The sequence below is a fragment of the Helianthus annuus genome, chromosome 4 (genome assembly GCF_002127325.2).
Source record: "Helianthus annuus cultivar XRQ/B chromosome 4, HanXRQr2.0-SUNRISE, whole genome shotgun sequence".
Taxonomy (NCBI): Eukaryota; Viridiplantae; Streptophyta; class Magnoliopsida; order Asterales; family Asteraceae; genus Helianthus; species Helianthus annuus.
This window is the reverse complement of record NC_035436.2, coordinates 153,173,540-153,190,164: the sequence shown is the minus strand read 5'-3', so window position 1 is coordinate 153,190,164 and position 16,625 is coordinate 153,173,540.

The following is a 16,625-nucleotide window of genomic DNA, read 5'->3' as shown; positions in this document are numbered from 1 at the left end:
GTAGAGTCCTGTTTCGAGCAACAACCTTAGAAGCAACAACTATTGTGACATCAAGGAACTTGTAATGGTGGCTTACAGTATGGAAACGAAGGTGCCTATGGCATGTAATGGCAGTTGATAATTCAAGACGACAACAACCAAGGGAGCGATGACAGTATGGTAGAAATCCGTGTGATTGTAACAATAACACCGGCAGTGGTGCTCGCGAAAGGGTATTTAGGATTGACGTGGGCGACGACAGGACAATGACAACATGGTAGTTTGGATGGATAGCAAACCGCTTCGGCTCAATTCCGTTTAACCCAGATGCTTCTTGAAACCAAACCTGTTATGAAACCGGCTGACGACAGGTTAGCGGAAACCGCATATGTTAGCTGGGATGCAAACTCGATATTGCGGGGGACAGACATTCGACACCGGTGTTACCTCTGCTATCCTTGGTAGTTACGGTGCAATAGTTAGTGTTGGTGGGTTATTAGGACATATCGCCCAGACGTACCCTGTGAGAAGAAACTTAGCGTCACTATATGCTCTAAAGTACCAGAATGGTGAAAAGATTAGCATCATGTCAGTAATGACAGCCTCGAAAGCACCTATGGAAGGGGGACCTCACTGTATTGGCAACTATATCTAATGATCAGACTAAGTAAGATAGGATCGAGGACCCACCGATTGTTGTGACTCATCTCAAAGTGCAATTGGAGGAGCTCTCAGGTCTACTACCACAACTATTAGTCAGGAACTCCGTGATCTCACGATTAGAGGGAGCTACGAATACTCATACTCTTACCGTCTTACACCAGGAGGGTTACAAGAACCGTGTAATTTACTACGAGAATTGTTGCACAAGAGTTGTTGGACCTAATTCTCACCTTGGGAAGCCCCAGTTAAGTCCGTGAAGATAAGCCTTTTTGCGTGTACGTACCAATTATCGAGCACCCATCGAGACGACAGTTGAGAACCGTTTGCCGCGGCCATGTATCGAAAACCGATCGACTAGTTACAAGAGACGAGCTTTCATTCGAGAATTAAATTACGAGCGCATTATTATCAGATGGAAATCCAAGGGAAGAAAGTTCTTAAAGAAGCTTACCAGACGCAATTCGGCCATACAACTTTGTACTCCATGACCTTTAGAGTAATCATCACACCAGCAGCCTCATGGATCATGCGAACCGACTATGCCATTGGGTGACATTTTGAACCCTTTTCAGGAGAAAAGAACATCATGGATAACTTTGTATCTTATTTGAGAGCTCCTGAGGGAGGAGCCACACCGCGCGAAGTCTTGATAAAAGTAACTTCTGAATGCGAGATGTACCCTTTTTGGGTCATACAACCAACGATGTGGGAATGCACGTGAATCTCGCCAAGATGCATCCTGTTAGAAACTGACCGACACCAAAGGTTCCTTCGGGGATGCAGCAACTCCTTGGCCTTGCTAGATACTATCGCAGCTTACTCACCGGATATTCGAAGGTTGCGCGCTTAAATCTCTTTAGTGCAGCAGGGTGTTGCGTTTGTGTAAGACAAAACAGCAAGGCGTCTTTTCAGCTTTTGAATTCCAACCCTACAACTCACTGAGCATCATCTTTACCCGAGGGTGCGGGTGATTCAGTGGTATACTACGATGGTCCGAATCAGAGTCCCAGTTACGCGCCGACGCAACACGAGAGAATAACGACTTACGTACTGAAATTACAAAGAAGAACTGCATGACACACAACTGGTGGTGGAAACCGTGGTCTTTGGAGTTACACAGAGGCATTACTTGGACGGTACCAAATGCGTTACTTAGACCGATCACAAGGGCCTTCCGTGTACTCTTGTTTCGGAAGAACTAAAACACGTGATGGCATCGCTGGATGGAACTCTTGAGCAATTACGGCTATGGAACTTAAACGCGTAAGGGCGTGCAGCTTATCACCAACTCTAGCCTGCCCAATCAGATTCACCCTGTTCAAACTAGCGCTGAGGAAGAGAACTTGTGTTGAGTGAAGCACACCAGCCTCGATGTGCTAGTCAACTGGATTTGATGGAATATGTTAGGATTTGAGGATCTTGTACTGGCAACTGGGCTTGAAGGCCTACACAGCGAAGCAGCGAACGACGTTTGACTTGTGTGAAAGTCAAGGTGGAACATCAGAAACTTTCTGGTTCATGTCAGTAATCAGAAGCATCTATTTGGAAATTGGAACAGACAGCCATGGAGTTTGTCACTATAGTCTCACGAAACCAGCACACTTTCTTGCAATCAAGGAAACTGACGAGTCTTCACAGCTATTGAATATTCCTCTGAGAGAGGCGGCTTTTAGGCATGAGGTGCCAACTCCTGTTACCTTCAATTTTGATCTATGCTTGATTTATGACAGGCAACACACAACACCCTTGGCTCACGTCTAGACATGGACCATCCTAACACTTAAAGGCATGTTGCGAGCATGTGTGTGATTGGCTTTAGTGGGAATTGGGAGGACACCTATCTTTAGTTGAATTATATTGTAGCAGCTACCATTCTAGTATTCAGCCAGCTACATTTGAGGCATTTCCTAGGCGACAATGCCGGCTTCCTTGTTGGACTTAAGTGGGTGGCAACCTAATCACAGGTCCAGGACTTATACTCGAAACTCTTAGGAAGATTGTTTGGATCGGAAATCGTTTGGCGGCAACGCGTGACCATCAGGAAAGCTGATAAACTTAGGAAACACTGGGGGTTCGCTGTGGGCGAACGCATCATAATCGAAAGTCTCACCCTGGGAGGGTGCGGTACGTTATGGAAAGCATGGCAAGCTTAGTTTACGATACGTTGGGACGTATGGATTTCTGGATCGAATCGGTGACATGACTCACAAGCTCGAGTTACCTGACGAGTTAGGTAACATTCACGATGACATTATATCTCGAATCTATAAAAGCGTTTGTCCAAGGAAACATTTGTGATGCCTTCACCAGACAAGTTGCAGTTGCCGTGGAGTCTATCGAAAACATGGACGAGGAAGTTAAGGTTCGTTAACATAGTCGAATTCCACTCATGAGAGTTCGTTGGAACTCAAGACGTGGACCGGAGTTCATATGGGAATGCGATCATCGGAGTAAACTCTAGTATCCTCAGTTGTTCAATCGGTTGTATCAACTCCTGGTATCATTAGCGAATTTCGGGACGAAATTCCCTTTCAAGTTGGGGATGATGTGGCACCTGGGGAAAAATCCACAGTCATCCTGATCTAACACCGTGCTGTTTGGATTGTTTATCAAATTTCGGGACGAAATTTCTTTCAAGTTGGGGATGATGTGACAATTCAAAATTTCAAGGTTAGTTCCTTCGGCTTTACGAGTTCCCTATCCTTGTCTTAATCTATCTATTCGACCCGTGACTCAGATAAACGTGCTTAGATGTTTTTGTATTTTTGTGGTGTGTGTGTAACGGGTCAATCGCTAAGTCGTGCGGATGATTGGGTCGTAACATATAAATTGGGCCAAATAGGAGTTGTAGCACTTGTATGGATCTTAAACATAACCGGCCCAATCCACTGTTTGATTAGCAATTATAACCGTGCCTTTCTTGTTTTCTGATTAGGCCATTGGGCTTGAGCCCATTGCTTGCTCAATACTTCAACTAATAACTTAAACCGCCCCAATTCTTTAGCTATTTATATACGTATCATACTTCCATTAGGTTATTGTTTAGCCTAAAACTAAAACAAACCCCTACCCTTTCATATCTCCTACACACGGCACAGATAACCCCCCCCCCCCCCGAAGAACGTCATACATCTGATCGATTTATTATTGTGGTTAGTAAATTCTCTTGTTTAAGACGTGTTGATAAACTTGTTTATATTCTTGCATGATACTGAATAACCTATTATATTTTATGATCTTGCTTAATATTTTGTGTTTTGATTTACTGGTCCTGTAATTGCATGGATATGGGAATTTATCATTGAGTTTGTGTCTTGTGGAGTTAGTGTGATCTTGGTCAGTGTGATTAATTAATATACATATGCTATGGGATTTATGATGACAATGATGGATGTTCCTAGATATTGATGAATTGGCTAGTATGTAAAACTTAATGTGGTGTGTATATCATTCGAACTCACTGATTTCACATGTTCCAATCAAGTTGCCCACTAAAATTCACAATATGCACATAACTAATTCCTAGTTTACTAGTGGGTTTTAAGGTCCAATATAATTGAAGGAAAGTGGGCTATGGGGAGGTGGATAACCTTTAGTCAAAATGGCGGCCCATGTGTCATTAAGGATGAATATTTGGGGATTGGAATTGAATGATTTATGACATATTGACTTAATAATAGTGAAGCATATGATATTTGCCTTATTGATAGTTACGTAATTGTAATACTGATGATGATAATGGTGATATATGATAATGTATAAAGGGGGTGTAATCATAAACTAAGGTTAACGTAATAATTGGAGAAGTAAATCGAACTGTACATGTTAACCGGGCCACATAAACAAATGAGTATATATGCGATTGGACTCGGGTGTGTTAGCAGCCCATGTAGGCCGATACGCAGTCTGGGTTATTTAATTAAACTGTGGGAATTGGTAGAATCTTGGGCCGCAAACCTGGGCCATACTATACTAAATTTTAAGCCCAATTTAATTAGCATCAGGTAGTCCAATCCTACAAACTGTTGGGATGAAATAGAGTGGGCCGGGTGTCGGGTGAGTTACACCGGGTTTGATGGGCTAATTGCATTGGGTCAGTCAACAACCGGGCGACACCATCGGCGGGTTGGGCTTCGATGGGGCACACACCTATGTATACATTGTTGATGGCTTGTTATTGGGTCGCACTAAAGGGTCAATAAATAGACTGATGCACATGCTTGGGCATTAAGGGATTAACCAATATGTGTTTTGCTTATATGAACTTGTTGAGTGAATCGACTTATAAACTGATTACATGTTAGAAGACTACTTGTTGATGCTAGGCCGGTATGATAATTTCTATGATTTGAAACATAAGGGTGTTACTCATATGTTAGAATTGTGTGGTACATAGTTGAGTAATGAGTAGATAAATCATACGTAAAATACGTGTTATGTATGCACATGAAATTGATTGTTATCTGTACCATTTTAGGACGTGTTTGATTAACTGATAATCGAGTACCTAATCTTACCGAGCAAATCAAAGGTGAGTTCACTGCTCTTTTCTAAGCATGCGTCCCGGTGGTTTGGGACATCTGGTAAACATTTCTGAAGGGAATACTGGGTAAACTGTTATCTGGGATGTTGGTTATTGAACACAGTGTAAATCATGTAAGACCCCATACATCTACCGTGTTGTTGAAGAAGCAACGAGGTACTTAGTTGATAGCGCTATTAGGTTTGGCACCCTCACACCGGGCCGAAAGGACGGGCGTGAACTAATTACCTGGACCTCATGACCAATGCCTAGTTAGAGGCATTGGGGTTGGGCATTCACATCGTGTATAGATATAAGACCCCTTACATCTATTTAAGGTTGTTTGATACCTTGGCAACATGACCAATGCCTAATTGGAGGCATTGGGGTTGGGCATTCACATCTAGTCGCCACATACGGTAATCGAGTAATAACAACATCAAATCAAATCGTTAAACTGTTTATACACATAACTGGTAACTAAACACGTTAACAAAACTTTGGGCTCACCAGCGTAGTCTGACACACTTGTTTGCATGCTTGTAGGTTGTTAACTATGGAACATGGACTTGCTATCTGGAAGTGCTGGAGTGGTCATGAATCGAGACTCTTGGATTCACTTATAAACGATACATTGATTTTGATTATTATTATGAAACGATTGCTAAAGGATTACATGCTTCCGCTACACAACATTTGAGAATTGATATCATGTTGACATCTTATTTTGGTAATTAATGTCATGACTTACTTAAATACTTATCATTGGTTCAATGTGATTGGTGGCTCGAACTCTGATGCGTAACACGCCTCGTGGGGTTTCCGCAGGTGGAATTTTGGGGGTGTTACAGGATTGGTGTAAATTTGTAATTATGTAGTTCTTGGCTCGTCTTTCTGTCGCGGTTCCGGGTTCAGGTGGTTTCTAATGAAGTTCTCGTTTCAAAAAAAAAAAAAACTAATTCTTGACCAAAACATATAGGAATGCAGGTTACATGCTTTTTATGTTTCCAAGTAACAAGCCTTTCCCAAAATACCCCTTTACGTACCTTTTCTTATTTTTATAACAAAAGTATTCAGAATATTTACGCAAATTGATCTCAGCCGTTATCATAAAGGAATTGATGACCAATAGTTAGTTTTCTTGGTTTCATTAACTCTATAGGGTTTTCTCTATATCCTTCCCGTATATATGTGTATATATATATATATATATATATATATATAGGGTAGGGATATGGTAAAAAGTGTTTAAAATGTAAGAAGGGTAAGAAGTGTTTTAAACCATTGGATATTTGATCTAATGGTTGAGATCAATAGGGTATAAAAATGTAAATTATGTTTTAATTAGAGAGACCTTATGTAAAATTGAAGGGCAATAGTTTTTTTTATCAATGTTTGAAATATGGTAACCGTAACCTACACAACCAAAAACACCTACATTCACTCATTTTCCTTAATTATCGGAATTAATGATTCACCTTAATTGTAGGAAGTCTTTGGTTGCATATTCTTCATACGTTATCATAAAGAGATCTATAATCAGATTCATGGCATGGTGTTTTAAAACAACTGGATAAATTGACTATGATTCAAGTCATGGTGTTTTATCTGGAGACATTGTTCATGGCGTGGTGTTTTATCAATACAAAACATTCCCAGATTTTAAAACACCATGACTATGATTCAAGTCATGGTGTTTTATCTGAAGACATTGTTCATGGTGTGGTGTTTTAAACATCTATGATTCAAGTCATGGTGTTTTATATGGAGACATTGTATAATCAGATTCATGGCGTGGTGTTTTAAAACAACTGGATAAATTGACTATGATTCAAGTCATGGTGTTTTATCTGGAATCCAGAAAACATTGTATTGGGATTACATCCATGGTGTTTTAACATCTGGACAATCAATACAAAACACTACCAGATTTTAAAACACCATGACTATGATTCAAGTCATGGTGTTTTATCTGGAATCCAAAAAACATTAAAACACCAATTCAAGATCGAAGCTTTATGTATATAACCCTTTAATATTATAAAACCTCACGAGTATACTTGCATCACCATGATCCGTTGTGTGTATTCCGAGAATTAAATAAAACTTGAGAATTGCAGTGATCAAAATCCTTATGTTCATCAATTAAATAATGGCGTCGATTTTATGATGAGAATTACGATCAGTATATATGAGATCATGTATAAACCAAAAAGATATGTATCTCCTAAATTAACTCCAAAACCGTTACACACAATTAATTGATAAGAAAAGGTAAATTAGCAATGTAGCCTTTTGAATTAATTAAGAAAAAGGACACTTGTCATCCCCAAATTATTTCTTACACTTCTCGCAAAAGTAGGACTTTTTACAGAATCCTCTACCTATATATATATAGGGTTAGGTTAACGTACAATGGCCCTTATCGTACAATATGTACGCGATCATCTCAGCCGTCCGATCTGGTCTGAATTCACTTTTGAACATGCGATTTGTGCTGAAAAACCAACATGCGAAATTGCTTTATATACCAATATGCGATTTCATCATATTTACCAACATGCAAAATTGCTAAAAAAACCAACATGCGATTTCAAACATGCTTTTTTATAACGTGCGATTTCACAATATCGTACGTATCGTACGTTAAGGGATATTGTATTTTACACTTTCACTATATATATATATATAGCACAAAGATCCGTTAGGAACCACCGTTTATTGCGAGAACCGCGAGAACCAATGTGAACTCAACCAAAAATGCCTAAAAATAGCTAAAAACACACAAAATTTTTTTTTTTAAATATTTCGGCTACTAAAAGTTGCGATTTTAACATAAAAATATTTAAAAAATAGATTTTTTTTATTTTTTAGATTTTTTTAGGTTTTTTGGTGGTTTAGTTTTTAGCATTTTAGCTTAGGGGGGGGGGTTAGGTTTTTTGGGGGTTTTAGTTTTTAGCATTTAGCTTGGAGGGGGGGGTTAGGTTTTTTTTTTTTTTTTTTTGGGGGGGGGGGGTTAGGTTTTTTTAGCTATTTTAGGTTGTGTTCACATTGGTTCTCGCGATTCTCGCAATAAAGGTGGTTCTCGCATGAACCATACCCTACATATATATATAGTATTACATTTTGGAGAAAACAATCAAAAGTGTGAAACACACGCATATATACTGTGACAACTCGAATTTCCAAGATTTCTATTTCGCATTTATTGCACGTTCTTGTATTGTTTAGTTGATTATTTGCACAATTAATTGCTATGGAATTATACACGTCTTGATGCAATGAATCGTATTGTGTGATTGTGCATGGTTGTTTGTTAGTTGTGAAAGACTTGGTAAAAATATGAACTTGGTGGTGAAACTGTGAAATTGTTATGAGATGGTGTACATGTGTAAATTATGATACTTAGGGAGGTAGAGGGTAATTAGTGAAATCCTAGAGATACTTAACCCTAATCTCTTTTCCTAATCATTCACTAATCATCACAAGAATCAAAACACGTACCCTCACATTCCCTAATCCTCTCTACAATCATCTTCTCATCATTCTTGGCTTCACAAGTCTTTTGCAACAAGTTTAATCTTCCAATCCATCTAGAATCAATCAAGGTAATTGTTTAATCATTGTTTGATGTTAATTGTTGATTGATTGATTGATGTTAAAACCCTAGTTCTTTGTGTGATAGGCTGTGATTATTGATTTGATTCTGAATTACTGTGATGACGATGATGATTAGTTGTATGCTTGATGGATCGTTCGCTTTATGATAGTTATTGTAATCATAGATTGACTGCTTATGATTTCTGTAATGTGAATTAGGGTTTTGATTGTATATAAGAACGTAACTGATATAATCACGTCGAACTTGAACATTCGTATGTATGTTGCTTTTAGTCAGAGTTTTATTGGATACTCTTGTCTGAGTTTTGGGTAAAGCATAAAGGTCCGAAGTTTATAAACATATGTTTTGTCTGAGTTTGTAATGAAAACATTTAGATCCGAGTTTATGTTATAAACATAGGGTCCGAATTCCTTATGTGTGATGAATATCCGAGTTTTGTGAGTTAACATCATGTCCGACTTTTAAACCTTAGCCATGTCCGAACTTCTTGAATGATAAGGAGGTCCGAGCTTTTCATTAAACACATATGGTCCGAATTTTAAAGCAAAAGCATGTCCGACCTTTAAGCTTGTAGTGTGTCCGAGTTTCTTAGGATGTTAGAAGTCCGAGTTCTTGATTGTAGTGTGTCCGAGCTTTGGACAATGAACAAGGGGTCCGACTTTAGCATGTGATCCGAGTTTTTAACTCCCCCAACACCCATGTCCGAGTTTTAAGGGGGCTTTGCCCATGTCCGACTTTTAATAGGACTTGGGGAGTCCGAGGTTGTGAAGGGGGCACCATACCCTTGGTCCGACTTTCTGAACCCACTTCTTGTCCGAGTTTCATAAGGCTTGAAGCCTATCCGACGTTTAAAGCTTTCATAGGTCCGAGTTTATTAATGTGATAACATGTCCGAGCTTTATTAATGTGATAACATGACCGAGTTTTGATATCATAACTGTTATCCGAGCTTTGTGAGGAGATATATTGTCCGACTTGTAAACAGGGGAAGCCCCCCACACTTGTCTGAGTTTTAAGAAGGGCAAGGCCCTGTCTATTTTGCGTATGATTAATATGAGGCCATTCATTGTATGTTAACTCATGATTTCATCTGTTAAGATATGCCTGTAACCCTATTTAATGTGTTTACCTGGTAGAGCATGTTAACTGCCTGATTATCCTGTCAAGTATGAAACTATATGGATTTGACTGACTACTTAAATGCCGCATGATGAATAATTGCCAAACACAATGTGACATTAGATTTGTGTGCAAGATTTGTTACGAACGAAAAACTGATTTATTACACGTGCATACGATAGGACTTGACTGATTACTTGTGAGTGCATAACCTAGCATACCGAGCAAACCAAGGTGAGTTCACACAGCCAAGGCATGGGGTTCCCAGGGTGGGAATGGGATTTGATTATTTACTGGTACTTATCTATAATGGAATGTAGTGATATGATCCTCGGGTGAGGAAGGTGATTGGTTAAGATACTGCTAGACTAGTGATACTAATTGAACTGATCTTCGCATACACGCCAGGGTTGGCTGCGATATTATGACTGATCTTCGCACACATGCCTAGAAAGGCTACGAACTATATACTAAAACTTCGCACACATGCCAGGGTGGCCGCGATACAAATATACCTAGTCTAGAATACTTGAGAACTTTACTTAATCTTCGCATACATGCCTAGAGGGCCGCGATACGAACAAATACGATACATGACATAACGAACAAATACACGGCTTACTATACTACTACAATTACTGAACTATAAACTGTGAACTCGCTCAACTAGTTGTTGATCCTCTGTTACATGCCTTGCAGGTCGTTAGATATATGGAGCTTGCACAGGGAGGAGCAGGTCGTTGTGGAGCATGGATCATGAATGATTAATTAAACACTTACGACTTTTCATACATTATTATTTATGTTGGGTTTACTTACATGCTTCCGCTACTTAAACAATGTTTGGTTTTGAACATCGATCATGTCGTGTTGAATTACATTATCTACTTTTGTTATTAAATGCTGTGTTCGATGTGATTGGTGGCTTGATCCTGGTCAGTCACGCTCCCAAGCGGTGATACTCCGCAGGTGGATTTTGGGGGTGTGACAGATTGGTATCAGAGCCATTGGTTATAGAGAACTTGGTTTTAATATGGGGAAAACGTTTTTATTAAAACCAGACTATAACCAGAACAGTGCTCTCAACGATCCACAACGACGCTTCGCTCCACGTGCAAGACTCAACATCCTAGGTAATAAGGTTTATGTTTATTACCTGCTTGCTAGAACTGCATAGAACTTTGATCGTAGTATGCTTAGATTACATTGCTCACTACTTGTTATTGCTTGAACACACTTGTGTGCTTACACTCTTCTGTCATCGCACTATTCGCGAACCTCTCTAACTCATGACACTTTTGCTATGAAGATCATGGCTGGACGTATTAACATGACACAAGCTCAGTTGACGGCTTTCGTTAATGAACAAGTTGCTGCGGCACTTGCAGCTGCTCAAGCAGGTAGTATACCCTGCAGTTTAGACTCACACTAGGATCTTTAGATCCTACATTAACTCTTGTATTTAACTTTGTCCTATTCGTACACAATAGGTCAACACGCTCAGCAGCCCGTCTGCACTTTCAAGAACTTCATGGACTGTCGTCCGAGCTCATTCAGTGGCACCGAGGGGGCAGTGGGACTCCTCCATTGGTTTGAGAAGCTAGAATCTGTGTTCGAAATGTGTGAATGCCCTGAGGCTCGCAGGGTCAAGTACGCCACTGGTACTTTGGAAGGAATCGCGTTGACTTGGTGGAACGCGCAAGTGCAGATCCTAGGGTTGGCAGCTGCTAACGCCACCCCTTGGAATGATTTCAAGGAATTGATCAAAAGGGAATACTGCACTCGTGAAGACATTCACAAGCTGGAAGATGAACTGTATCACTTGAAAATGGTTGGGTCAGAGATCGAAGCTTATACCAAACGGTCGAATGAGCTGGCCGTGCTATGCCCAACTATGGTGGACCCTCCAGTCAAGCGCATTGAGTTGTATCTCAAGGGGTTAGCGCCAGAGATCCAGAGCCATGTGACATCGGCTAATCTTGATAATATCCAGGCTATTCAGCGCCTTGCTCATCGTATTACGGATCAGGCAGTGGAACAGAATAAGCTGCCAAAACGCATCAGCGCTACCACTACTGCTGTCACTACTTCTGCTACTCCCAGTGACAACAAGAGAAAATGGGAGGGGGATTCCAGCAAGGGATCAGTATCTGTTCAGTCTCAGCAGCGCAAGACAAATGACTACCAGAATCCGAGTCAGCAATCATCTGGCAGTCAGGGGCAGGGTGGATATCAGGGAATTCACCCACTGTGTAATAAGTGCAACAGACACCACAGCGGGCGGTGTCGTAAGGAGCGTTGTCAGAGATGTCTCAAGTTAGGGCATGAAGCTAAAGACTGCAGGAGTTCACGACCTGCAAACCAGAATCAGCAACACCCACCACCAGCTCCACAGAACCAACATCAGCAGCTGCATCAGCGGGGCAACAGGGGATGTTTCCAGTGCGGGGCTGAAGGTCATTTCAAGCGTGATTGTCCCCAGTTAAACCAGAACCGCAACAACAACAATAACAACAATCAAGGAAATGGCAACAACAACAACAATGGTGGGAACAACAACGGCAACGAAGCAAGGGGTCGTGCATTCGTGTTGGGGCAGGGTGATGCCAGAAATGATCCCAACGTCGTTATGGGTAAGTTTCTTCTCGACGATATTTATGTTACTGTTTTGTTTGATTCGGGTGCGGATACGAGTTATATGTCTTTGAAAATGAGTAAATTGTTAAAACGTACACCAACACCCCTAAACACCAAACATGTCGTAGAACTAGCAAATGGTAAAAGTGTAGAAGCCACGCATGTAGTCAAGGGTTGTAACATCGTTCTAGCGGGTCAGACCTTCTCGATTGATCTTATTCCTATAGTTCTGGGTAGTTTCGACATCGGCATGGATTGGTTATCCAAACAGCAGGCAGAGATCCTATGTAAAGAGAAGATCATTCGCATTCCTCGTTCGGGTAAGGAACCTCTCGAAGTTCAAGGCGACAAGAGTGGTGCTGTGGTTGGCATCATCTCTTTCTTGAAGGCTCAGAAATGTTTGCGAAAGGGTCACACTGCCATTTTGGCACTTGTTACTGATGCAGCTTCGAAAGAGAAAAGAATAGAGGATATTCCAGTTGTACGCGAATTTCCTCAAGTGTTTCCTGAAGATTTACCTGGTCTACCGCCTCATCGTCAGGTCGAATTCCAAGTCGAGCTAGCTCCAGGAGCAGCACCTATAGCTCGCGCACCGTATCGATTAGCTCCAACTGAACTAGAGGAACTGTCAAAGCAACTACAAGAGCTCTTGGATAAGGGCTTTATTCGTCCAAGCTCTTCGCCTTGGGGAGCTCCAGTACTGTTTGTGAAAAAGAAGGATGGCACTTTCAGAATGTGCATAGACTACCGCGAACTGAACAAGGTCACAGTGAAGAACCGTTATCCTCTTCCACGTATAGACGACTTATTCGACCAGTTGCAAGGGTCGAGTTACTACTCCAAGATTGATCTGAGGTCAGGGTATCATCAGCTGAGAGTCCGCGAGGAGGACGTCTCCAAAACAGCATTCAGAACTCGCTACAGCCATTACGAGTTTCTAGTCATGCCTTTCGGGCTTACGAACGCGCCTGCAGTATTCATGGATCTTATGAACAGGGTGTGCAAACCCTATCTTGATAAGTTCGTCATTGTCTTCATCGACGATATTCTGATCTACTCCAAGAGTCAGGAGGAACACGAGCAGCACTTACGTCTTATCTTGGAACTTCTTCGAAAGGAGCAATTGTATGCCAAGTTTTCTAAATGTGACTTCTGGCTTCGTGAAGTCCACTTCTTAGGCCATGTGGTGAATAGGGATGGGATTCATGTCGATCCATCCAAGGTAGATTCGATCAGGAACTGGCCTGCACCGCGTACACCAACAGAAATACGCCAATTCTTGGGTTTGGCGGGGTATTACAGGCGATTCATCAAAGACTTTTCGAAGATCGCGAAGCCGCTTACTATGCTGACACAGAAAGGTGTTACCTACCATTGGGGAGATTCTCAGGAAACCGCTTTTCAGTACTTAAAGGATAGGCTTTGCAGCGCACCTATTCTCTCATTACCAGAGGGCACGGATGATTTTGTAGTCTATTATGACGCGTCGATACAGGGGCTTGGTTGTGTATTGATGCAGCGGGATAAAGTTATTGCCTACGCTTCTCGTCAACTCAAAGTTCACGAACGGAACTACACGACGCACGATTTAGAGCTGGGAGCTGTTGTTTTTGCACTTAAGATATGGTGACACTACCTGTACGGTACCAAGTGCACAATTTACACCGATCAGAGGAGTCTCGAGCATATCTTCAAGCAGAAGGAATTGAACATGCGTCAACGACGATGGGTCGAACTGCTTAACGATTACGAATACGCTATTAAGTATCATCCAGGCAAAGCCAATGTTGTGGCTGACGCTCTCAGTCGAAAGGACACTCTACCTAGACGCGTACGAGCCTTGCAGCTCACTATTCAGTCCAGTCTTCCTGCACAAATACGAACTGCTCAGATGGAAGCATTAAAGCCTGAAAACGTCAAAGCTGAAGCTTTATGCGGCTCAAGGCAACGAATGGAACAAAAGGAAGACGGCGCATACTATGTAACGGGGCGTATTTGGGTCCCACTTTATGGCGGCTTACGGGAGCTTGTAATGGACGAAGCTCACAAGTCTCGCTACTCGGTACATCCAGGGTCGGATAAAATGTACCACGACATCAGAACTACATACTGGTGGCCTAGCATGAAGGCCCACATTGCAACCTACGTCGGCAAATGTTTGACATGTGCAAGAGTCAAAGTGGAGTATCAGAAACCAGCGGGCCTACTTCAGCAGCCCAAGATACCGCAATGGAAATGGGAAGAAATTTCCATGGATTTTGTTACAGGCCTACCCAGATCCCAGCGTGGGAATGATACTATATGGGTGATCGTAGATCGACTCACCAAGTCTGCACAATTCCTGGCTATTAAGGAAACGGATAAGTTCTCCACCCTCGCAGACGTTTATCTTAAAGAAGTTGTCTCGAGGCACGGGGTGCCCACCTCCATCATTCCAGATCGGGATGCACGATTCACGTCAGAGTTATGGCAAGCGATGCACAAATCTTTCGGCTCACGGTTAGACATGAGCACAGCGTATCATCCTCAGACGGATGGGCAGTCTGAGCGAACGATCCAGACTCTTGAAGACATGCTTCGGGCATGTGTTATTGATTTCGGCAACAGCTGGGAAAAGCACCTCCCGTTAGTGGAGTTTTCGTACAATAACAGTTACCACACCAGCATACAAGCCGCTCCATTCGAGGCATTGTACGGACGTAAATGTCGGTCACCTCTCTGTTGGGCAGAGGTGGGGGATAGTCAGATCACGGGTCCAGAGATTGTAGTGGACGCCACGGAAAAGATTGCACAGATACGACAACGCATGGCGGCAGCACGCGACCGTCAAAAAGCATACGCGGACAAGCGTAGGAAGCCTTTGGAATTTCAGGTCGGGGACCGGGTTTTACTAAAAGTCTCACCCTGGAAGGGTGTGGTTCGATTTGGTAAACGAGGCAAGCTCAATCCACGGTATGTTGGACCGTTCGAGATCATTGAGAAAATAGGCAAAGTGGCCTACAAGGTAAACCTACCAGCTGAACTCGGTGCAGTTCACAACGTATTTCACGTGTCGAATCTGAAGAAGTGCCTGTCAGATGAGACCCTCATAGTTCCTTTTAAGGAACTCACTATCGACGAGCGGTTGCAGTTCGTCGAGGAGCCAGTTGAAATCACGGACCGGGATGTTAAGGTCCTCAAAAGCAAGAGAATCCCTCTTGTTCGAGTTCGTTGGAACTCCCGACGTGGCCCATAGTACACCTGGGAACGCGAAGACCAAATGAAAGAAAAGTACCCCCAGTTATTCGGAACCAATGCATCCACTACTGAGACTGAAGCTACTACTGCGGAATTTCGGGACGAAATTCCAAATCAACGGGGGGATGATGTGACACCCCAGGAAAACCAGTGAATAATACAGCTTACCTAGCTTCCTCAGTGAGTGCGTACCAAATTTCGGGACGAAATTTCTTTTAAGTTGGGGATAATGTGACAACTCGAATTTCCAAGATTTCTATTTCGCATTTATTGCACGTTCTTGTATTGTTTAGTTGATTATTTGCACAATTAATTGCTATGGAATTATACACATCCTGATGCAATGAATCGTATTGTGTGATTGTGCATGGTTGTTTGTTAGTTATGAAAGACTTGGTAAAAATATGAACTTAGTGGTGAAACTGTGAAATTGTTATGAGATGGTGTACATGTGTAAATTATGATACTTAGGGAGGTAGAGGGTAATTAGTGAAATCCTAGAGATACTTAACCCTAATCTCTTTTCCTAATCATTCACTAATCATCACAAGAATCAAAACACGTACCCTCACATTCCCTAATCCTCTCTACAATCATCTTCTCATCATTCTTGGCTTCACAAGTCTTTTGCAACAAGTTTAATCTTCCAATCCATCTAGAATCAATCAAGGTAATTGTTTAATCATTGTTTGATGTTAATTGTTGATTGATTGATTGATGTTAAAACCCTAGTTCTTTGTGTGATAGGCTGTGATTATTGATTTGATTCTGAATTACTGTGATGACGATGATGATTAGTTGTATGCTTGATGGATCGTTCGCTTTATGATAGTTATTGTAATCATA